Source organism: Meriones unguiculatus, chromosome 1 (genome assembly GCF_030254825.1).
Source record: "Meriones unguiculatus strain TT.TT164.6M chromosome 1, Bangor_MerUng_6.1, whole genome shotgun sequence".
NCBI classification, from domain to species: Eukaryota; Metazoa; Chordata; class Mammalia; order Rodentia; family Muridae; genus Meriones; species Meriones unguiculatus.
In genome coordinates, this window is record NC_083349.1 from 115366391 (window position 1) to 115391297 (window position 24907).

Consider the following 24907-nt stretch of genomic DNA (forward strand, 5'->3'; position numbering starts at 1 on the left):
AACGCGCCTTTAACCCAGGTAGCTGACATCTTCTTGAGAAGCACAGGCAAGTAGCACCATTAGCACGGCGGGAACGCTGAACACAGTAGAAGAGCATACAGCCTTGGTTCAGTCATTGGCCTCCTAGAGCTTGGTTGCCTCAGTTACCAATGAGAGGCTGGCTTTCAACCCGTGGTTACCACACGTTCACGTGAAACGCTGAGCCAGATGATGGGGCTGGCCAGCTGAGTAGCTGCCCAGGATATCCATCCAGATGAGGTGTTAAAACAGCAATGGAAATATAATAAGAAGGAGAAAGCGGAGTCTAGGAGAGGCCCCTTCAGGAAGGATACCATATGTGGTCCCAGGGTAAGCCGTTTGGGAAGCTGGGTGAGATTCCCAAGGAGCATGCTTAAGGAACACCAGATGGAGGATAAACCCTCGGAAGGAAGGCAAGGGAATCTGGTTTACCACTGAGCTTTTGTTCTGCTCAACTGCAAGTTTGGGTTCCATCCAAGATGCCTGGGACAATCGAGAGAAGGCTCAAGTTCTACACACCCAGCCCCGGTTTCCTGCCCCTTTGTGCATCACTCATTATTTTCACATCCACGATGAGCGTATATTTTAAACGGCAGTCCAAATGGGGCACGTACGCTTTCGCTCTGCATGCCTCAGCACCGTCGTTAGCGCCCACCTCTTTACAAGGGGGATTTATGCAGAACCCGGTACAAAAACATCAAAGGATACGATTGTCTGGTTAAATTAGACGTCGAACTGGAGCTTTGTTGGCTCCGCTTCCCTTCAGACCTTTGAGAACATTCCATCCCATTCGCTGGTCCCCAGCGAAATACTGTTTGAAAACTGCTGATGTGCATAATTTCCAGTTTCAACCGCTCATGCCCTGTGATTATGTGACAGGGTAAAGACACCTGGAGAATTAAATTACAGCATTTTATTTCTTACTTTCTATGTACTTTTTACTATGAAGTCCTGGCAGGCCGGGTACTCACTAAATCACACAGGCTTGGTTCATAGTCACGGCAATCCTCCTGTCGCAGATTTGCAAGTACTAGAATTACAGATATATGCCACCGTATCTGGCTCCTAATATATCTTTATAAATATTTATGTTATTAATTATTTGTTTAAAGAAGATATTTTGAGACAAATGAAGCACACATGCTATAATGTTCTCTCCACCTCTCTCTCTCTTTCTCTCTCCTCTCTCTCGTCTCTTTGCTTGATTTATAATCTGCAAATTTCCCTGAACTTCTTTGTGCTAGAGTCTTTTATTTCCATGAACTCTTTTTCCTTACAGAATTGCCACCTGTCCTTATTTCATGGAGTCTGGCTCTTCTAACATCTTTCCAAAACAGTGTTCTCAAGCTGTGGGTTGTGACCTCCACAAGGGTCACATATCATATGTCCTCCATACCACATATTTACATTGCGATTCCTAACAGTAGCAAAATCACAGTTTCAAAGTTGCAGCAAAAATAACTTTTAAGGTTGGGGCTCACCACAGCATGAGGAACTGTATTAAAGGGTTACAGCATTAAGGCTGAGAACCACTGTACTATTAACTAACATTCTTCTGAGATCTCATTCTGTTTTTGAGGTTATGTGTTGCACTATTATTTTTTCTCAGTTCCTTTTCTAGCCTTGTTCTTTCTTTTTTTTTTTTCCTGAGAAGCTAATTTTCTGAAGGTTTCTCAGGAAATCATGATTTAAATGAATGAGTAAGGATGAAAGGTAAGATTAACAGATAAAGGCTATATTCAGGTTTTCTGTTCTCTTGTGTACCCTTCTTTTAGGGGACAGTAATTTCAACGAGAGGTGTTCAGATTGCCAGGCTTCACTTCACTGTGGTTTTTGCCTCTGCTGGGACATGATGAAGAGAACCTGCCTTGGGGTTTGAACTCTCACATGGAGCATCTTCCTTAAGCCGAATTCTTCATTCCTTGCAGAACTTTCTATGTGTCTCCACCCAGGGAAGATCCTTCTGCTCCACAGGGCAGTGAGAGGGATCAGCCAACCCAGCTGAATCCCATAGGCAAGTGTTCACTCACCAGCTCAGCTCTGCCTTGTGTCCCATTTTCTATACACCGTTCATTCCAGAAAGTTCGAGCATGAAAGTGGGGCAGTCTTCTTCCTATGCGTTTTCTGAGCCTCACTCCTATTTTTCAGGCTTTTTTTTTTTTTTTTTTTTTTTTTTTTTAGTTTAATGGCTTTCATTAGTTAACGGTGTGTCATGGCTTTAATTCTTTGTTTACTTTACTGTTGTATGTGTACTTGTTTCATTCTGTTGCTGTAACAGATAGCATGAGCTAAAGCAGCTTAGGAGAGGAAAGGGTTTGTTTCTGTTAACAGGATATAATCCTTAACTGGGGCAAGTAGGGAGCTTGAAGTAGAAACCCTGGAGGGAGGTAGGTTACTTCCTGCACCACTCGCAGGCTTGTGCTTAGTTAGCTTTGTTGCGCAGTCTAGGATCACTTCAGGGAATGTGTCACCTACAGTGGGCTTGCCTTCCTACCTTGGTTAACAATCAAGACAATCTCCCATAGACAGGGCCCCAGGCCAGACATCATAGACATGATCTAGGCAATCCTTCAGTTGAAGCTGTCTTTTTAGGTTATTCTAGGCTGTGTCAAATTGACAGCTAAAGTTAACTAGGACATCATGGATAGGGGAGGCACATAAGATCTCATCCCTGGCTGAGGAACAATTGGCAATAGATAGCTTCTGGGGATGGGGGAATCATCTTTTTTGTTTATTTGTTTCTTTTTTTTTTTTTAACGGAGTGGCCACTAGTAGGTTGCCCATGATTGGTGAATGGTTCCACACCCATATGGATATGGGCAGCACTAACTTTGTCTAATGGATTATAAAAGAATTAAGTAATTAAAAAAGAAGAAGGCGTGAAGTTGGGAAGGAGTCAGGGAAGAGTTGGAGTGGGTAGTGGGATTGGATACTGCCTAAAAATATTGTCCATACATATGAAATCATCAAGAAATCTTCTGGAAAAGGTGAGGTCCCTGGAAAGTCTCATTCTGAATGTCAACACTGGGGTGCATGTACTAGAGAAAATTAAACGATAACAAAACAAACTGGAAAAGTCTTATTTTAGACTACCGAAGTCATTGATAAAGTCTTCCTTTCCAACAAAATTCTTTTTTGTTGTTGTTTAGTTCTGTTTTGTTTTGAGACAAGCTCTCTATGTGTAGTCCTGTCTGTCCTGAAACTCACTGTGCAGACCAGCTAGAACTCAAACCCACACAGATCCTTCCGCCTCTGCCTCTGAGTGTTGGGATTAAAGGCATGTGCCATCACTCTCAGCACCAGATTCTTACTACATCATCTAATCCCTTTGGTTACTATGGGGCTGAAACGGTATGTGGGCACATTTCAGATAAGCATGTTTTGTTTTAAAAAGTGATTTTTGGGCAGTTAACTGGAAGATGCGCTGGTGCTGTAGTTCGTCCTGAGACGTGAGACACGTGGACTCAACTGCCTATGTGCATTTCTAGAGTAAGTTTGTGAGGAGCTGGGATCACGCATGCTCTTGTTAATCCAACTCCTACCCTAATCCCTGCAGAACCACATGTCCCCACACTGAAGAGAATGTTTTAGAATCAACAGTGACAGCACAGTGATCTGTGAAGATGAACGAACAGAACTCACACTGTGCTCTGTTTTTACTTTGCATTATGGTTAAATACAAATTTTAGTTAATCCAAGAAGGATCCTATTAAATGGAGATACTATTTTAAGTGGTATTCTGTTCTTTTGTTTCTAGATTAAATTTCTGTTTCAAAGTATGAAACAAATGATGGAAGGAATAATAGTTACTTCTGGAAGTTATTTTATTGTTAAGATGAGGGAAATATTAAAAGATGGTCTGTTGGGTGTCAAACATATTGTATATCATTCTTTCTGTATTTTGATAAACTGGTTGAGGACACAAGTCCATGCATGGTCTTAGACCATCTGTTTGAGACAGAACCAACGGTAGTATGAGGCAGTGGGGCTAATTGATGGAATGATTTCTTTAAATGAGGATAGCAGAATTAGCATTATTTCAACCAGCAGCTCCCAGTTCTTTGTATGAACAGCTGCACTGTGAAAGACATCCTTTCCTTCCAGGATGAGCACACATCCCCCTTCCCCTATCATGACAGCTCAGGCTACAGCAGCCCTGATTCCTGTCAGCCCTTATTTTTTTTTTTTTCTTCTCAATGCAGTTTATTCAGGAACCTTGAACAATCTTCTGACCCTGGGGAACGCCAGCCCACAGCTTAAAATAGCCTCTGGGTAGCCAACCCCAGCGTGCCTCGTGGGCAATGCAGATAGGTCCACATACATGGAAGCAAGCCAGATCCTCAGCCTTAGCCAAATATGGAGTTGTTTGTGACAGAGAGCACTCACCATCGGGAAGGTGGAAGGCAGAAACCAGCTCCATCTTTAAGGCACAGCATTCCGCAGCTCTCTACAGTTCCCCCTTTTTGTTTTAGATGCATCAGGCAAGAGTAGAGGTCTGATCTCTGATATTAGAAATAAATTGGGACTTTGTACCGATGTTCATTTAGGTGTCATCCACCCAAAGAGCATCAGACCCGTCCGATACCTTTTTCTCAGAGGCGGGACCTGGGGCATCAACCCGCATGCAATCAGACATGCTCTTCTCTGGGTCGAAAGCAGCTGACCCTGAGTGCAGTGCTTAGCCTCGCATCTGAGTGTATCATTTTAGCTTTTTATGGTAGCCAACCATGCTTGGGGAGACTGTCCTGCTTCAATGACTGCAAAGGCCTGAATGATCATGGCTGCATCACGCTGTTGTGAGACTCTAATCTTGCATATATACCATAGGCAAACCAAGGAGACCAACACCCAAAGGCCTGCTAATGCTCCCATGCCTGCCCATTCCTTCAGATGATTCATGGCTGCAGCAATCCATGAGGATAATCCTGTGGCTAGACCTGTGTCCACTCTGGTAGAATTTGCCGTAACAATGGCCACTCTCAGCTGCTCCATCATAGTATCGAATTCTTCAGTCCAGTTACCTAAAATATAGCTAGACAATTGTTTAGACAGATTTGCAGCACAGGGAAAATTCTCATGTTGTATGCTAGTGACTCAAAGTCCAGCATACTTCCATTGACAGCCAAGTTGAGCGATTTGCCATAGGGTATCAATTTGCTCCTGCACGAGGTCAATCCTCTGGTTGAACACCATCAAGTCTCCTTTTAGTTGAGCATTAATTCCTTTTTGTACATCTAAAGCATGAGTTACATTGGCTAAAAGATTATTTAGGGTCTGAGCAGTCTGCATAGTATGATTCATGGCTAATGCCCCGGTGGTAGCTCCAATAGCCGCCAATGAGATGGCAGTAACAATGGTGGCTGTAGTTCCAAGAGCCCTTATAAACCTTGTTCACTATCCAGCAGTTGTCATGTTATATCTGATTTCTGTTTCCATTTACATAGTGATCTCATTAAGGCTAAGAAGCATACCTTAAGTAATTTCTATATCACTCAGAGCATATAACCTGTTTGTGCTTAGTCCCTGGGAATGTTGCTGATGGGGTTGGTCTTGCAGGGTAGGCTAAAAAGGACTTACCTTAAATAGTAGCTTACTTGAAGGTAGACTTTTACAAAACAGCTCAGTATTTCAAAAACACACTGAAACATGAATTCTAAAATACGTGGTTTTTTTTTATAAAATTTATTTGGGGTAGACAAAAGTAGAGTATGACTGCATAGCAGAGGGTCTTCCTACTAGCTGCCTCTGCTTAGATGTAGATGGCCTCAAAAGATTTTGCAAAGGTGTGACTGGATAATTGGCACAGGCTTGTAGCCTGCGTCAGAAGGGGTTAATTTGAAAGATAATGTTCTTGGATTTGCTGGTTGTTACTTGAGCTTTCCCCAGTTGAACATCATTTTTATAGCATTTTCTTAAAGCAATAAGTTACAAAGAAGGCATTAGTTAAATGTGACATGTTATCACAGGTTAAAGAACAACTCCTGAGTTTAGGAGAAAATTATGATTTGTGTTCCTCATAACCAAAGCATGGTTGCCATCAAACACCTTCTGTGACATGTAGCCCAACTACATCTTTGCAGAGGAATGGGAAGGAGCGCAGTAGTAGTGATTAGGGGAGGATATCAGCTTCTGTCATTAAGATCTGTTTTGGGTTTTTATCCACAAGGACAATGAGTAGACTGGGGAAGTGGTGAAAGATGGGTCTTAAACAAAAGACTTTTCATTTGGAGAGCCCAGGCTGTGTTTGGACAGAAGTGAGCTTTATTAGGTCATGATGGAGTAGTGAGGGATAAGCTGAGGCTTGTTTAACAAACACAAATATACTAGATATTCAGGGATGTTCCCTCTAGAATAAATAAAAGGTAGATAAAATTTCAAGAGAGAAGTGGATACTCTCCTGGAATTCATTAGCCCAAGAAACGGTCGTGACCAAAGCACAAGTACATTACAAAAAGCTTTTTATCCATTCATGGATGACAGGGATAGCAGGGCTTATGAAGGGAGGCTAGGGTGATGGGACATGTCCCTGACCTCTGATGCTAATGTTGAATGTTACATCCTGGCTCTGCAGAACTCATTCTTTGGATCATCCTTAGAGACGGTCTTTTTGATTGAAGGACCATGGGACTGGCCCAGGGGCACAATTCTGATGGTCTCCTGTTTCATCCGACTGGGCTAAATATTAACTTTCAGTCAGGAGTGTCTGTCACCAAGTCATCTGTCTTGGTAAATGCTGGTGGAGGCTCAGCATTGCGAGGGGGCAATGAATTTTCCCTGCTGACAGTGAGAATATCCACACCAAGCTGCCATAGAGAGTTCTGCTTCCCACAATGTTTATGACAGTAAATTAGGCCACGGAGCACACTGAAGATTGTTTACATAACCCCTGATACCTAGTATATTTGTCAGTCCCACTCCGTAGATGGGGACTTCAGTACAGCCAGAAAGTGTTTGAAATATAAGGCTGTAGATAACATTTCAGAATTACAGAATGTTTCATTAGAACCCACACTCGTTTTCTTGGATCCTTCCCTAGACCTTATACATCCTTTCTCCCCTTTTCTCCTGGCTACTCTCACTATCTTTTTCTTTATTTTTCCTATTTTTGTTTTAGTTCCATACCTAAGTAAAGTAGCTTAGGGTTTCACTTTAAGCTTACATTTGGTTCTTCTTCTTCTTCCCTTAACAGCCATTTCTTTTGAGGAAAGTCAGCTGTATAGATTACACTTAAATAGGGGAGGAGAACTGCTTTCAGTGGACCAGGGGAAAAGGATGGGGGAAAGAGGGGGAGAGGGAGGAGGCTGGGACTTGGAGGAGTTGACAGAGGAGGTACAATGGGATATACAATGAATAAACTGTAAAAATAGATAGATAGGTAAATAGTCAGATAAAAGAAATGTAATGTACCTAGAAATGCTCATAATGTAGTTAGACTTAACAGTAAGAATTTAAAGTATGTGGAAAAACCAGAACTGAAAGAAGAAACAAGCTCAGAATTCTAGGTCTCAGCACTTCTCGCTCAGTCTCTAAAATAACACAAAGACAAAAAGTTAGCAAGTCTAGAACTATATGGTGACATCTACACAACCAACACCAGCAACTTGATTCTACAGAGCTCTCTACCCACCATGACAGAGCACAGGTGTGCTCGAGTCCGAGTGGAGACTTCATTGAGATGAACTTGCTTCTGGACCATTGAGCAAAGTTCAACAGATTCCAAAGAACTGAAGTCACATACCACCTTCTCCTTCTGTGTGAAATGGATTTAGACTAGAATTGGTAGCAGAATGCAACCAATTGGTAGCAAGTGCTTTAAAATCCTCTAATGTTTCCAAATGAAAAAGTGTCCTTATAAACAAGAAGCCAAAAAAAAAAAAAAGTGGAAAGATAATTTGAATTAAAAATTTAAAAAAATGCACTAAAAGGCAAGTAAATACAGTTGTGGTAGTAGGGAGTAAGAAGTCTCTAACTGTCGATTAGAACCTGCTGGAAAATAGGAGTGTGTTTACGAGCGTTCTGAGCAGTTACTGAAAATATCGCAGCTAACGTGCATACTATGCGTACTGTGGGAGACATGGGTCAATGAAGCCATGGGAAACAGGGTAGCTTAGCAGCTAACGGTGCTTGTCATCAAGCCTAATGACTTGAGTTTGAGTCTCGGAACCCACATGATACAGGGAAAAAACATAAAACAAAAATCAACTCCGGTAAGTTGTCCTCTGCTCTGCTGTGGCAATGCATCCAAACACACACACACACACACACACACACACACACACACAATAAGTTACTAAATAATAACATTAGAATTCAACAGACATATTTACTAATGGAGGATGTGATGAACATACACAAAGCCAAGAATGAATTTATGAGTTTTCTATTCATTGCTTAGTATTTTATTTGATTTTGTGATATAAGATGGCCAACATGATATATACTCATTCATATCGACATATAATATAGGATAAACTAATAAACCTACTAAAATCTGTACATCTAAAGAAACTAATCAAGAGGGAGGACTCTTGCCAAAATACTCAATCCCTGTCCAGAAAGGCAAAGAGGATAGACATCAGAAGAAGGAGAAAACAGGGAACAAATTTAGGAGACTGCCACAGAGGACCTCTGAAAGGCTCTACCCAGCAGGATATCAAGGCAGATGCTGAGACTTATGGCCAACCTTTCGGGAGAGTGTAGGGAATCTTATGAAAGAAGTGGGAAATAGTAAGATCTGGAGAGGACAGGAACTTCACAAGGAGAGCAACAGAACCAAAAATATCTGAGCACAGGGGTCTTTCCTGAGACTGATACTCCAACTAAGTACCATGCATGGAGATAACCTAGGACCCCTGCACAGATGTAGCCCATGGCAGTTCAGTGTCCAAGTGGGTTCCATGGTAATGGGAACAGGGACTGCCTCTGACATGATCTGATTGGACTGTTCTTTAATCACCTCCCCCTGAGGGGGGAGCAGCCTTACCAGGCCACAGAGGAAGACAATGCAGCCACTCCTGATGAGACCTAATAGACTAGGGTCAGAAGGAAGGGGAGGATGACCTCTCCTATCAGTGGACTTGGGGAGGGGCATGTGTGCAGAAGGTAGAGGAAGAGAGGGAGTGGGAGAGGAAGAGGGAGGGAACTACAGGAGGGATACAAAGTGAATAAAGTGTAATTAATAAAGAATTAAAAAAAAAGATGGCCAGATTGATTCTCACATACTAGGAAGATTACTGCATACAGTTTGCCTATTTTTTTTTACTATAGCCTATGGTTTTGAAGCAAATTGATAAGTACAAAATATTTTATGAGTTTTAAAACGGTATTTAATTGTGCAAAAGGTACATAACAAAATGTATTGTTCTGTATTTAGAAGAAAAAAAGATGAATGTTCAGTGTCACCTTGATTCAGATTATAGTATTATTGGGAGAATCGTCAGCTCAATTCAGAACACTTAAATTTATCTTAGATATACTATAAAAAGTAAGTATAATGCTTTATAGGAGGGATTATTGGAAATACAGTTTTATCAAATGCTAAAGCACAATGAATTATGGAAATTTCAAATCCTCAAAATTAATAGGCAAAATTTACTTGGAAACAAAAGTGTGTCAATTTGGTTGGTAAACTCCAAAATACTGTCAATAGAAGACAAAAGAGTCACTACACAGTTTGCAATATTCTGCAACTGTTGCTATAGTATGTAACAGTAATCAGAGTAACACAGATGGGTCTGAGGAGTGATTGCTACAGCTATGTGTGAATTCCTAAAATCCACATAAAAGGTGGGCACAGTTGTTTAAACCTGTAACCCCAGTGCAAGGGGTTAGAGATAGGTGGACCCTGGTGGCTCTCACTGGACTGTAAGTCTAGACAACATGGCAAGTCCCAGCTTCAATAGAAGACCCTATCTCAAAAAATAATGTGGAGAGCAATAGAAGAAGACACCAGACATCAATCTCTGGCTGCCATATGTGCATGCATGTGTGAATGTAAATACATTCATTCAACACACACACATACACACACACACACACACACACACACACACATACACACCAGCACCACACAATATAACATACAGAGTGACAAAGAAGAAAACTATTGCAGACTTGTGGGAAATTATTTCCCCCTCATATATTGATGTTGTGAGTATAATTTTGACAAGTTATCTGACAAATAAAAAGCCGTTTTTTGCTAGGCATGATGGTGCAGCCTACCAACATCCTTCAGAAGCTGAGGGTGGAGTATGGTGAGTTTGAAACCATTTGGGGCTCCATAGCAAGACCCAGTCTCTGAACAATCAAACAAGCCACACTTCTGCATATTTTGGTGTTACAATTTATCTTGCATAGTCTTTAGAAATGGAAACTTTCAGTGCAATACTCATCACCTCATAATACTTAAGTGTGGACTCTACAGTCCAGTCTGATGCGTTTCTTGACATTTAGGACACTTGACCCTCGTGTGAGACAAATGTGAAAAAGATTGTTGTTCGAGGATTTGTTTGGTGTTACTGATTTAACATCTAAAATTTGTCTAACTTGGGTCTGAATTTCTGCCTAATTAGGAGGAGGTATTGGTCAGTATATATTTATCAAGAATGTTATAAAATAGTTATAGACCATAGTGGAAAAGTTCATAAGGAAGTATATATTAATAACTAAAATCATCTATAATGATGTCATTTCAAAATGCTGAAAATACTTAAAAATCGTAATTTCTCAAATTTCTGATGGTTGTCATGAATCTATTTTAAATATGTTGAATAATTTTAATCTATTAAAGGAATGCAATTAGATAATGTAACTTGGGACTGTTCTGTTCAGAGATTGTAGCTAGCCATTTCTATTTAATGAGTCATTCTGAAATCCTTGTATTTTGGAAGAGGGAGTAAAGAGAAAGCCACAAAAGCTTACAAATAAAATTTATATTTTCACTTGTGAAGAAATTTTACTTGAAAATATATTTCTACATATGGTAGATGGGTAACACAATCTTATACCTGACTCTTATTGCATTCTTAGCAAATACAAATAAAATGCTTCAGTCTAACAAGTGCATCCAAGAGGTTCCAGAAGGTGTTTTGTGGCAGTGAGATTCAAAAACAGCCACCTAGGTACTGGGTTTTCCAAACATGGCTATTTATATTTAAAAGAACACTACCAATAAAACCAGTATGAATAAAAACATTTTTGAGATATTCTTACATTTTACTTCAATTTCTCAAATTTCTCATCATTATTTTCAAGAAGAGAAACTGAACCATTAAAGGAGAAAATATTCTAGATAAACCCTAATAATTGGTTTAAATTTAACCTACTAAAAGAATAAATCACTCTGTCTGAGCTTGTCACAAATACCAAATATACCTTTTTATGATAGCTTTTTTTTGGAGGGGTGGGGGAAGATAAGTTCTGTTGCTACATACAAAAGGTATATTTTGACAGAAATTCACAATGGCATGTTTTATGTGTGAACTAGAAATTTCAGTAGTGAATTGTCCAAAAGTTTCAAAAAGTCTGTCAGAGAGGGCAGGAGAGATAGCTCAAAAATGAAGACCGCTTGCTATGTAAGCATAAAGACCTGACTTTGGGTTCCAGAACCCAGAAAAAAAAATGTGCAGAGCAGTGTATCCTTATGATGTGTGTGTGTCAGAGACAGGGCGATTTCTGGTGTTGCTTAACATCATCTTAGATCCCAGTTTAGTGAAAGACTACCTCAAGTGGATAAGGCAGAGAGAGGGTGATAGAGCAGGACACGTGATGTTCTTCTCCAGGACATGTACAGTTGTATAACCCTACACATGTGCATACAACACACACACACACACACACACACACACACACACACACACACACACACATACAGACACACACACACAGTATATTAGAGATAGTTAGGGTGTAGTAAGAGAAACTTTACTTACAATTCCACTTGAAACAACAAAATATATGAAATATATGAAATAATATTTTCACAAAACGGTACAGGGTCGTTAAAAACAATGATGTTTGATATATGGGAAATAAAGGAGATCCTTATAATCAGCTGTCTGTCTCCTCCCTCAGTTCCGAATTTATGGATACACTCACTTTACCAAGTTTTATGTGAGTGTTGGTGATCAGAATGCATGTCCTCAGGCTTGTATGGTAAGCTTTTCATCAACTGATCCATCTCCTCCTCCCTCAAACAGTATTTCTTGTGCTCAGAAATTTAGACTAAGCCAAATATGGTGAAGATACATATAAACTGCAAAAACCTAAATCAGTCAGTTAGAGGGTAAATGATAAAGTCTATGATAAATTGCATTGTTTTGGGTGAATGTAAGATTGGGTGTTACAGAAGAATAAATTAATGAGCTTAAAAACATAATAGAAATGATTCAAAATGAATCAGACAAATACACAAAAAAAAGGACTACGAAAAAAAGAATGGAGTATCACTGTGTCTTCACATAATCTAATAACTATTCAATTGGAGCTCCAACATAAAAAGTAAATGCAAACACATTTGAAGAAATAATGATCAAGCATTTCCCAAATTTGATGGAAACACTGAAACAGATCTAAGAGGTTTAATAAACCTCATGTATACAAAATATTTTGGGGGAAAACTCTACAAAAGAATATTACTGTAGCATCACTCAAATTAATGATAAAAGAAAACTTTTCAAAGCATTGAGAGGGGCTAGAGGCATGGCTTGGGGGCTAAGCATGTCCACTGTGTTTGCACAGGACCTGAATTTGGCTTTCAGCACCCATATCAGGTAACTCACAACTGAATTATGACTCTAGCTTAATTATGTGTATGTGGTGCTAGCAGAGGCCAGGAGAGGATCCTCTGCTAGCACCACATACACATCAATAAATTTTTTGTGTAAGTTTAAAATAATTGACTGTGAAGAAGACACACTGAAACAGATGCCAGGAGTCAGGTGATTTCATGATAACAATAAACATGAGAACCTTTGTTGTAATTTTCTGTAGTGCTTATATCTCTCTGAATGACACTTGACTTTTAAAATAACAATATAATGTAGTGTTTATAGCTAGCATCAACCTACAATATGTGATAACAGTACAAAGGCCAGAAAGAATCTCTAATGCTATGCATGAAGTGATGTGGAGTTAATAATCATGCTTTAAAGGTTAACAAGTCAACTACTACAGTGAAAAATTGTGGCTAATAGGTTAACAAAGAAAATGGAATTGAATACTTACAAATATCCTCAAAGTAGAAACAAACAGGTAAATTGGATATACAAACTGTATATGTATATATATATGTATATGTACACATATATGAATATATTAGAAGTGTATATAATATATATTATATATGTATGTATTAGTACATATATATATATATATTAGAAGTGTCTATTAATAACAAGATAGGAGCCACTGATATATACAAGGGTGAAGATGACCCAGAAGATGATTATGCTGATTAAAATAGACACATATAGGATTTCTTCACAGATCCTTGAATATACCAGGAGAGTTGAACTGAGCTACATCCTCAACCTTCCCTAGTACTCATATTTTTTGTTTAATTTTAAAATTAATATACAAAGCAATAGGTTCAGCTATGGCACTTTCCCATGTATTTAGCTCGAGTTGAGTGCCCTGTACGCCTTCTTCCCATCTCTTTCACTTCCATCCCCTCAACCCTCAGCATTCTTCCTTCTGCATTCATACCACATGTATTCTGTTGCCTTATCACACCCATCTCCTAAAGCCTGTTTGTTCATGTTTCATGAGCTCCTTTCCATTTTTCTGGCTTTTACGTGCACTCACATGTAAAGGCACATATATAAAATTTAGAGACTAGGAGCTGCATGTCAGAGAGAACAGGCAAGCCTTACCTTTCTCACTTACTGTTTTCCAGTTCCATCTATTTTCCTGCAAAATTCATAATTTCACTTTTCTTTAAGGCTGAATAAAGTTCCATAGCATATATGTACATGTTTTTATTACGTAATCATCTGTTGGTAGCCACGTAGGCTGATTCCATTTCCTATCTATTATGAATAGAACAAGAAACAAAATGAAAACAACAAAGGAAAAAAAATCCCTAAAAATAGAATTATCATATGGCCTAGTTGTATCTCCTGTGAGGATATACTCAAAAGACTATAGCCTAGTGTTTGAAATGTTTTATTAGGTTAATTTATGTGTGTGGATATTTTTCCTGCATGTTTATATGTGTACCACATGCTTGTGGGGGCCTGTGGAGGTCAGAAGAGGACATCAGGTTCCCTGGAACTGGAGTTACAGAAAGCTGTGAGCTGTCATGTGGGTGCTGGGAACTAAGCCTGGGTCATCTGCAAACACAACAAGTGCTCTTAACCAATCATGCTAGCCCTAATCACAGCTCTCTAAAACACTGGTACAACCACTTTGGAAATCAGTCTGGTGCTTTCTCAGACAATTAGAAAGAGCGCTACCTCAAGATCCAGTTATACCACTCCTAGGCATATTTCCAAAAGATGCTCAAGTATACAACAAGGACATTTGCTCAACCATGTTTGTAGCAACTTTATTTGTAATAGCCAGAACCTGGAAACAACCCAAATGTCCATCAACAGAGGAATGGATACAGAAATTGTGGTACATTTATACAATGGAATACTGCTCAGCAATTAAAAACAAGGAAATCATGAAATTCACAGGCAAATGGTGGCATCTATAAAAGATCATCCTAAGTGAGGTATCCCAAAAGCAGAAAGACACATGTGGTATATACTCACTTATAAGTGGATACTAGACTTAAAAGATAAGAAAAACATACTAAAATCTGTACACCTAAAGAAGCTAAACAAGAAAGAGGACCTGGGGTAAGATGATCAGTCCTCACTTAGAATGACAAATGGCATGAACATTGGAAGTAGTAGAAAACAAGAAATAGGACAGAAACTTACCATCGAGGGCCTCTGAAAGACTCTACCTACCAGTGTATCAAAGCAGATGCTGAGACTCATAACCAAACCTTTGGAAGAGTTCAGGGAATTATATAACAGAAGGGGGAGTTAGTAAGACCTGGAGAGGACAGGAGCTCAACAAGGACCAAATATATCAGGGCACAGGGGTCTTTTCTGAGACTGATTCTCCAACCAAGGACCATGTTTGGATATAACCTGGAATCCCTGCTCAGACATAGCCCATGGCAGGTCAGTATCCAAGTGGTTTCCCTATTAAGGGGAACAGGGAGTGTCTCTGACATGAACTTAGTGGCTGGCTCATTTATCTCCCCATCCCCCCTGAGGGAGGAGCAGCCTTGCTAGGCCACAGAGGAGAACATTGCAGCCAGTCCTGATGAGACCTGATAAACTATGGTCAGATGGAAGTGGAGGAGGACCTCCCCTTTCAGTGGACTTAGAGAGGGGCAGGGAGGAGATGAAGGAGGGAGGGGAGATTCATAGTGAATGAGGAAGGGGGCTACAGCTGGGATACAAGGTAAATAAACTGTAATTAATATAAAAATAAAAATTAAAAAAACCAAAACATACATTTATTTACTAAGAATATTTTTATTTTGATAGTTTCTTCTACTCTAGATGGAAAATTTGGCTCAGTACCTGGATACATCAGTGTTGTAACAACTTTAGGAAATGGTCTTTTGAGGGATGATGTTCTCAGTTTTGCCACTAACTAGTTATGGGGCAGTAGAGAGAATAACTTTCCTTACTGGCTTTGTTTCTTCTGTATTTGCCAAGTAGAGGGCTGGGCTACCAGAGCTGTATGTGTGTCAGGTCTTAGACATTAGGCATAGCAGCAAACCACAGGAGGGCTGGGCTCTCATATTAGTTATTTTTCTGTTGCCATGAGAAAAGCAACTTAAGGAAGAACGAGTTTTTTCAGGCTTGGAGTCCCAGAAGGATGTAATCCATCATGGTGCAGAAGGCATGGCATGGCAGAAGGAGCTGAGTGATCACATTTCATCTACACACAGGAATCTCTCAATCACTGTCTCTCTGTCTGTCTGTCTCTCACTCCCTCCCCTCTTTCCTCCCTTCCTTCCACACACTACTAATATAGGTATGCACTCATACACGCACAAGCATGCACACGTGTTCCCTTTACACTTGAGAAGGCAGCTATCAACTTTTTAAAATATTTTTTTATTTATTACAATTTATTCACTTTGTATCCTGGCTGTGTCCCCCACCCTCATCCCTTCCCAACCCCACCCTTCCTCCCTCTTCACCTTCCATGCCCCTCCCACAGTCCACTGTTAGGGGAAGTCTTCCTCTCCATCCATCTGACTCTAGCCTATCAGGTCTCATCAGAATTGGCTGCATTGTCTTCCTCTGTGGTCTGGTATGTCTGTCCCAGCCACCTTAGGGGGAGGTGATCAAAGAGCCAGCCACTGAGTTCATGTCAGAGACAGCGCTAGTTCCTCTTACTAGGGTACCAACTTGGAGGCTGAGTTGCCATGGGTTACATCTGTGCAGGGGTTCTAGGTTATCTTCATGCATGGTCCTTGGTTGGAGTATCAGTCTCAGAAAACACCCCTGTGCCCAGATCAGTAGCCCACCATATATGAAAGACAAAGGGCAAGAAAGAAATTAGGGAAACTATACCCTTCACAATAGCCACTTATAACATAAAGTACCTTGGGGTGACTCTTTTTTTTTGTTTGTTTTGTTTTGCTTTTTTTTCTTTTTTATTTTTTTTATCAGTTACATTTTATTAACTCTGTATCCCAGCCGTGTCCCGATCCCTCATTCCCTCCCAGTCCCTCCCTCCCTCCCTCATCTCCACCATGCCCCTTTCCAAGTCCACTGATAGGGGGGACCTCCTCCCCATTCATCTGATCCTGTTTTATCAGGTATCTTCAGGACTGGCTGCAAAGCCCTCCTCTGTGGCCTAACAGGACGCTCCTCCCTTCGGGGGTGGGGAGACCAAAGAGCCAGTCATTGAGTTCCTGTTAGAAATAGTCCTTGTTCCCCTCACTTTGGGAAACCAATTGGTTACTGAGCTACCACAGGCTACATCTGAGTGGAGGTTCTAGGTTATATCCATACATGGTCCTTGGTTGAATGTCAGTCTCAGAAAAGACCCTGTGCCCAGATATATTTGGTCCTTGTGGAGCTCCTATCCTTTCCCCATCAGACTAACTCCCCTTCTTTCTTATGATTCCCCGTACTCTGCCAAAGGTTTGGTCATGAGTCTTTGCTTTGAAAACACTGCTAGTTAGAGTCTTTCAGATGCACTCAGTAGACTCCTGTCATACGTTCAATGCACATCCCATCTGTCTTTCTTTTTTATTTTTATTTTTATTTTTTTCCCATCTGTCTTTCTAAATGAGGATTGATCATCTTACCCCATGTCCGCTCAATTGATTATCTTTTTTAGGTGTATAGATTTCATTATGTTTATCATATCTTATAGGTCTATATAAGTGAGTATATCCCATGTTTGTCTTTCTCCTTCTGGGATATTTCACTCAGAATGATCTTTTCTAGATCCCACCATTTGCCTGCAAATTTCATTATTTCCTCCTTTTTGATTGCTGAGTAGTATTCCATTGTATAAAAATACCACAATTTCTGTACCCATTCCACCGTTGATGGACATCTGGGTTGTTTCCAGGTTCTGGCTATTACAAATAGAGCTGCTATAAACATCGTTGAGCAAGTGTCCTTTTTGTGTATTTGAACAAACTTTGGGTATATACCTAGCAGTGGTATAGCTGGGTCTGGAGGAAGCACTATTCCTATTTGTCTTAGAAAGCACCAGATAACTTTCCAGAGTGGTTGTACCAGTTTACATTCCCACCAGCAGTGGAGGAGGGTTCCCCTTTCTCCACAACCTCTCCAGCATGTGTTATCGCTTGAGTTTTTCATCTTGGCCATTCTGATGGGTGTAAGGTGATATCTCAGTTTTATATTGAGTTTTGATTTGCATTTCCCTGATGGTTAATGAGGATGAGCATTTCTTTAAGTGTTTTTCTGCCATTCGATATTCCTCTGTCGAGAATTCTCTGTTTAGCTCTGTTCCCCATTTTTTAATTGGATTACTTGGATTGCTGCTTTTCAGCTTCTTTAGTTCTTTGTATATCCTTGGGGTGACTCTAATCAAGCAAGTGAAAGACCTCTTTGACAAAAACTTCAAGTCTCTTAAGAAAGAAATTGAATATTAATGGAGTGAAAATGGCCATCATGCCAAAAGTAATCTACAGATTCAATGCAATTCCCATCGAAATACCAACACAATTCTTTACAGAACTTGAAAGAACAATTCTCAGTTTCATATGGAAGAACAAAAACCCTGGAATTGCCAAAACAATCCTGTACAACAACAGATAGTCTGGAGATATGTCCATCCCCAATCTCAAGCTGTACTACAGAGCAATAGCAATAAAAACTACATGGTACTGGCATAGAAACAGAATGATGGATCAACGGAATAGAATAGAAGACCCAGAAATAAACCCCCACACCTACAGATACTTGGATACTTGATTTTTGACAAAGAAGCCAAAACCATACAATGGAAAAAAGACAGTTATCAACTTTTAAAACCTCTCTCAGTGAAGTGTTTCCTCCAATAAGTTTCCATTTCTTTTTTTCCTTTCTCCCTCCCTCCTTCCTTTCTTTCTTTCTTCACTCAGTCACTTTACATTCTAATTGTAGCTACCTCCCTGCTCTCCTCCAGTCTCCACCCTCCTTCCCTCTTTCCCATACTTCCACTTCCCTCTCTCTTAGAAAAGAGGACCTCCCCTCCACACATACCTACCCATCCCACCTACCCATCCCAGCATATCAAGACTTCTCAGGACTGAGTATGTTCTCTATCATGGGGGGAAGTGATTGAAAAGCATATAAAATTGCTTCAGCTAATGATACTTTCCATTTAACCACTCAGGGCAGAATGTGATGGGGTCTGAGAAAAAGCTGTGGATGTGCACTGTTCACTTCTACACTGGGAAGAAGGAAAGTCTTAAATGCTAAGATTTCAGTGTTCCTCAATTCAGGAGAGCACAAATTTTCAATTAAAAATGTAAACTAAATGAGACTATTGATTGGTCTGTAATATCTAATAAATGTTATATTTAAAAAAAAAAAAAGAAAAGCATATAAAAGAGATCTTGTCAGAGACAGCCCCTGCTCTCCTTACTAGGACTCCCACATGAAGACCAAGCTGGTGCTGGATGCACAGCTTGGTTTCCACTTTTTAAAGGTCCCAATAACTCCCCACTAAAAGCGTCACCGACTGAGGATCAATTTTTCAATTACAGGAGCCATTGGAGAACATTTTTTTTATTCATATTACCACAGTTCCCAAACAGGTACTTTGAAGGCATGTGTGTCATTTTGCCCTATCATGCATCTGATTGCACGTTTGCTTTATCTTTCATTCCAGCCAGGTGTTTATGAGGGTACAGCTATCCTGATTTCCCTCTGCCAGCACTCAGGTCTCTGCTTTGATGGTAAGCTAGTTTAAGCTCATGTTGGCTGATACGCACTGGCTTGTGAGACTAAGAGCTAGTGTGAGTGCTCTGTGCTGTCCTTTTCTTTGTGCTTCGGTTGTCCTACAGTGTGCTAACATTTCAGAGTGCTATTAATATGGGTTTTAGTTTGAATCACCAAGTTTCAGCTTTTTTTTTTAACATATAAAATACAGAAAATTATCTGTATACTACCTGTTGCAATGAGTGCTTGATTGCATCACACAGGAAGGTTGATGGAGAGGTATTTTGTGAAAAGTGAGGTATCCTATAGATGTAAGGAGTTATTCTTATTAACATGCTAAGAAGCATGGGATGAAATAGCTAGAATTTTCACTTGTAGCTGCTGTAACTCAAGGTGGATGCCGGGGGCAACTTTGGCTTTGCTCTTTATGCAGCCGAAGGGAGTAATTCATTAGCTGCGATTACAAGGCATATATATGTAGCACCACCTGGGTGTGTGGTCAAAGGTGCGTAATTATTTGGTCACTGGGACTTGTGGGAAATGCCTGGAGGACATGGCTGGTGCTCTGTGGGTGGTGATAATAAACTTCCTCTGGAAGCAGGAGGGGTTTAGGTCTAATGTTAATGCATGTTGGAGACCCTGTTGGATGCAGAGTGAGGGAAGTTCCTACACCCTGGGATGAGACTAACTCATCCCTGTAACCCGTGCTCTCCTTCCATGGCACTCCCTAAGGGTCTGATTGGCTGCACCATGTCATTGGTTTTCTCTTGCCTGCTATAATTGGCTGTGAATTCCTTCAGGGTAGTGGCTGAGTTTTTATCATCTTAATGTTTTTAGCCTCTGAGGCCTATGCATGTAAGAATATGTGTTCTAAAAAGCTGTTAGTGAACTGGAACAAAGAAATAAAGGAAAAATATCCAACAAAGGCAATTCCCAAGATAACAGTCCTTGTAGATCTTGAATCCTATTAGCAGATGCTGGTTTTTTTTTTTTTTTTTTGACTAGTTATGTCTAAGTAATATACTTCACAGGAGAATGCAAATTTTTGAGGGAACTTCTGGCTGATGGGGGATGATACTTTCTTTGTAGCTCAGAGGATGCAAAGTGTGAAGCCAAGGAAAGATTAGAGGAAATGATGGTTTAAAATTTTCCAGTAAGATCACAGTCTCTATAAGCTTCAATATTTCAAAATGCTTAATTTAGTGTTTTAGGTTTTCAGCATTGCTGGACATTGAATTCAGGACTATGTACACACTAGGCAAATACTTTACCACTGAGCTACATCCTCAGCCATGGGGGGGGAGTGACCTTTACTGACATAGTCATTGTCATTATGCAAACCCAGATGAGTTATCAAGGATGTGACTGAAATCATGCAGCAGGTTAAAAGGAGTACAGACAGTCAACTTTCGCAACTCTACTCTTTTGCTATTTATCACAGTCAACATTTTTCTCTGTGCTACCTCAGCAGTTGGCACCGCCTCTGATGTAGCCCCACTGTGTGATCATCAGACACAGTAGACCTTATACACTGGGGATGTTTGAGAAAAACTGCAGTACTAGAAAATGAAAGGCTAAAATGCAGTTGAAATGGAGAGATTTATTCTGTAGCTGGGACTTCACTGACAAACAAATGGAATTCATTGCTTACAGTACAGATCCCAAGCATAGCAAAGATGAAAGCGTCTCATCATTGTGACATGAACGGCCACAGTGGGGTCAGAGGAACAGAACTGATTCTGCCAATTGTTGCTAAATTTTTGAAGCTTTTTGTGGGGAGAATGGATTTGAAATAACACTCATGATTTTTTTTACAAGACTTTTCTCTATTCTAGTCTTTTCTAAATTTAAAGAAAAATCAAATCCACATGCTTTGGGATAACATTTATTTAACTGATAGGACAGCATGATATCAGACCTACTTCCTGTCCAAGATCCAGCTTTGATATTTTAAGTGGAACTTCATTTTTAATATGCTCTTTTTAATTTCTTCTTTCAGGATACATACAATGTATTTTGACTATATTCATTTTTGACTCCCTCCCCCAACTCTTCCTGAAATCTCCCATATTCTTCTCCCAGATTCTTGCTGGCTTTTGGAAAATGAGCACTGAATCCAACTAGTGCTGCCTATTTGCACATAGACATATGGCTCTAGGGCATGGGCAAACTACCAGGGACATACTCCTGAAGAAAAGTGACTAACCATCTCAACTGCCATAAACTGCCAATAGCTCTTTAGCTAAGGGTGGAAGCTCATGATTCCATGCTGGAATGTTGACTGGACTGATCTTGTGCAGGCAATCATGACTGTTGTGATTTCATTTGTACAGTGGTCCTGTCACATTCATACGACACTGTTTTTCATCTTTACTTTCTAAGCTTTGGCTTTTACATTCTTTATGCTCTCTTTTCTGTGATGTCCCTTGAGCCTTGGGATAAGGAGGCTGAGATGTAAATGTCCCACTTAGGGTTCCAGAGTCACTCAATTTCTTCACTTTGACTAGGTGTGAGTCTCTGGATTAGCCACTGTCTACTACAAAAAGATGAGGATTTAGAGCTGTAATGATCTGTAGTTATATAGAGAAGTATGTATGTAGAAAGTATTTTGCTAGTAGGCTTATTTAGCCAATTATTAGTAGTTTCTTTCTTAGAGCCTCTTACTTCTACAACAATGGGTTCATGGTCAAGTTTACAGCACAAGTTATGAGTTCCCTGTTACTTGGAATGGGTCTTACATCTAACTTGAAGGTGGCTGCTTGCCTCCAGAACAGTCATGCCACTGTTGTACAAATTGACATATTTTGCCAGGATGGTTGTTACTGTACATCCGCTGGCTCACACCCGGGGAAGACTGTTAATGGCTTTTCTCTCCTAGACGCATGCACAGCACCTTATAACACTGAAAGCTAAATAGCAAGGAGGCTGGTTCGAGACAAGTAACCGCTTCATTTCTTCACAAAATGTATGGTGACCAAAATGTATGGTGTCTTCAGCAATAGGTTCTGGTGAGTAACCAATCTAACCAAAGGCAATGGCCTGTCTTCTTCTGGTTGTCTCTAGGATCCTCCAACCAGCAGCTCCAAGTTTGGTACACATTTGGTACTAGGATTTTTGTTTAATGAATCATAGCTTCTGGGAGGAGCACTACCCCTACTCCGCAATGAAAGGCAACACATACACACACACCTTATGAAATAACAGTTTTTTTCCATATGGTCTTTTCAAACCCCATTAGTGTTCTTTATCTCCTCAGTATCTCCCACTGTGCCTTACCATCTCATCCCTTTCTTCCCTTAAATCTCCATCTTCATTATTCCTCTTTTTCCTTTCATATAACTTCTTTTTTGGTAACTATCCTTCATGCTCTTAAGATCTTTCTTCTTCCTGAAAAATACTCTCTAACTCTAGGAATTAAACTCAGGTCATCTTGCTTGTGTGATACAATGGTTAATACCAATGATCAGTTTCAAAATGATCTTGAATCACCTGTGCAGCACTATCCTGATTAGACTAATTGAATTGGGAAAAATGCTACTGTGAATAGCACCATTCTCTGGGCTGAGATACTAGACTGAATGAAAAGGAGAGAGCAAGCTGAGTACAAGCATTCTTTTATCTGCCCTCTGACTATATTCAATGTGATCATCCACCTCAAGCTTCTGCTGCCGTGCCTTCTTCACCATGTTGGACCAGACCCTCAAACTATGAACCAAAATAAACCTTCTTTCCTTAAGTTGCTTTTATTGGAATATCTTATTGTAGAGGCAAAAAAGTAACTAAAGCCTACCATGGTGCAACATTCCTTTAATCTCAGCACTCAGGAGGCAGAGGCAGGTGGATATCTGTGAGTTCAAGGTCAGCCTAGTCTACAAAGCAAGTTCTAGGACAGCCAGGGCTACATAAAGAAACCCTATCTTGAAAAAAATTAAAGGTAAAAATAAAGAGAAAGGAAAGTAACTGAGATGCCACTGGGCCATCTTCTCAGTTCCACATCGCCTCCTCTCTTTTCACCACAACTGTCAGCTAATATTCAAGGAGAGCTCCCCATGGCAGGAGGAATTATAAAATTTGCCAGTGTCATCTCAGTATGACAGCTATTCATGGCAGGTGATATTTTTATCTCCTTTTTTGGTAGATGTGGTGGCTGAAGTTTCTCTCACATACAACTAGTTAGTGACATAGCCGGGAAACAAAGATCCCCATTGCTGATCAATCTTAAGTATTAGACTACAAGAGAACCCTTCCCTGTTGTGGTCGAGGACTACATACAGGGACACAGGTGCAAACCTGTTACAATTGTAATCTCCGGGGGGGTCAGGAAATATAATTCAGAAAATAACAATGAATGAATGCATGGATGCATCAATGGATGGATGAATGAATGAATGAATGAATACCTATGGCGCAGCACACTATGTTCCTGTTGAAAATAATGTGGAAAGTTTGTGCGGTGTCTCGTTTCTTAAAAACACGCACAGGAAGGAAATTCAACTGTGGGGGTTAATGTAGAGGAAGACAGGAACATACGTCCCTCCTTCCATCTTCCTAGACTCACATTCTGTCTCCACCACTCTACTCTCTTCTTAGGCTTTAGTTGTTCTTTGCAATACTCCTTCTGCCTCAGGACTTCTGTTCATATACCCACCTCCAGTTGGTCTCTGAGTTTTCTGAGCCCTTCACACATAGTCTCAGTAAATTCTAGAAAATTTCCAAAGTTCATCTCAAGCCTTTCTTATTCAGAGAGTGCAGTCACATTGTCATTGCACCTGTGTAATAATTACTTTAATGATTGCCAGACTGCTGGAAGAGAAGCTTCTGGAAAACTAGAGCCTTCTTTCTTGTCATTCTTACCTTTGTGTCCCTGTGTCAGATGCCATAATTTGTGTGTTGAGCATGAATGAATTCGTTAACTCAACAAGGATCGTAAGTGCCAGCTGCTGTGAAGCTGAAATTCAGCTGCCTTCAAGAAACTGATGCTCCGCTGGGAGAGATGCTAAATGATGGGATGAGACAGTCTAGCTACGAGAGGGGCCGTGGAGAAGCCTCTGGGGATCCAGGAAAGAAGCAACTGAGAGCATCTGGGGCGTCAGGAAGGATTTGGGGTTATGGGGAACTAGAATGATGCTGGTAGAGGGAGGTTCTCCAGAAGGGAAGATCAGTGGATGGAGAACAAGAGCTGTAGCTGGTGGCGTAGCATAAATTCAGGTAGAATTCACAGAAGCAGGAGTTTATGGTAGCCTCAAACTGGAAGAGAAGAGGACAGCTAGGAAGGTGACAACTCTGGAAACATGACCTCCTTAAGGGCACATATTCTGGGTTGTCTAAAAAATTCCCAAGACTCCCTATGCGTCTTTCACTTAGCTGTATGTGGAGCAGTGATCTGACGGTACCCACTTTCTTGCCTTCTGATGCCTTAAACTAAAGTTTGAGGCATTCAATCCCTACCCCTGTGTTGTTTTAAT

General features: G+C 40.3%; 1 pseudogene; it reads left to right on the plus strand.

Moving 5' to 3' along the window:
- Positions 1-590: 590 nt before the first annotated feature.
- LOC110562452 (large ribosomal subunit protein eL28-like) overlaps positions 591-24907 on the plus strand; it is a 36019-nt pseudogene continuing 11702 nt past the window's right edge.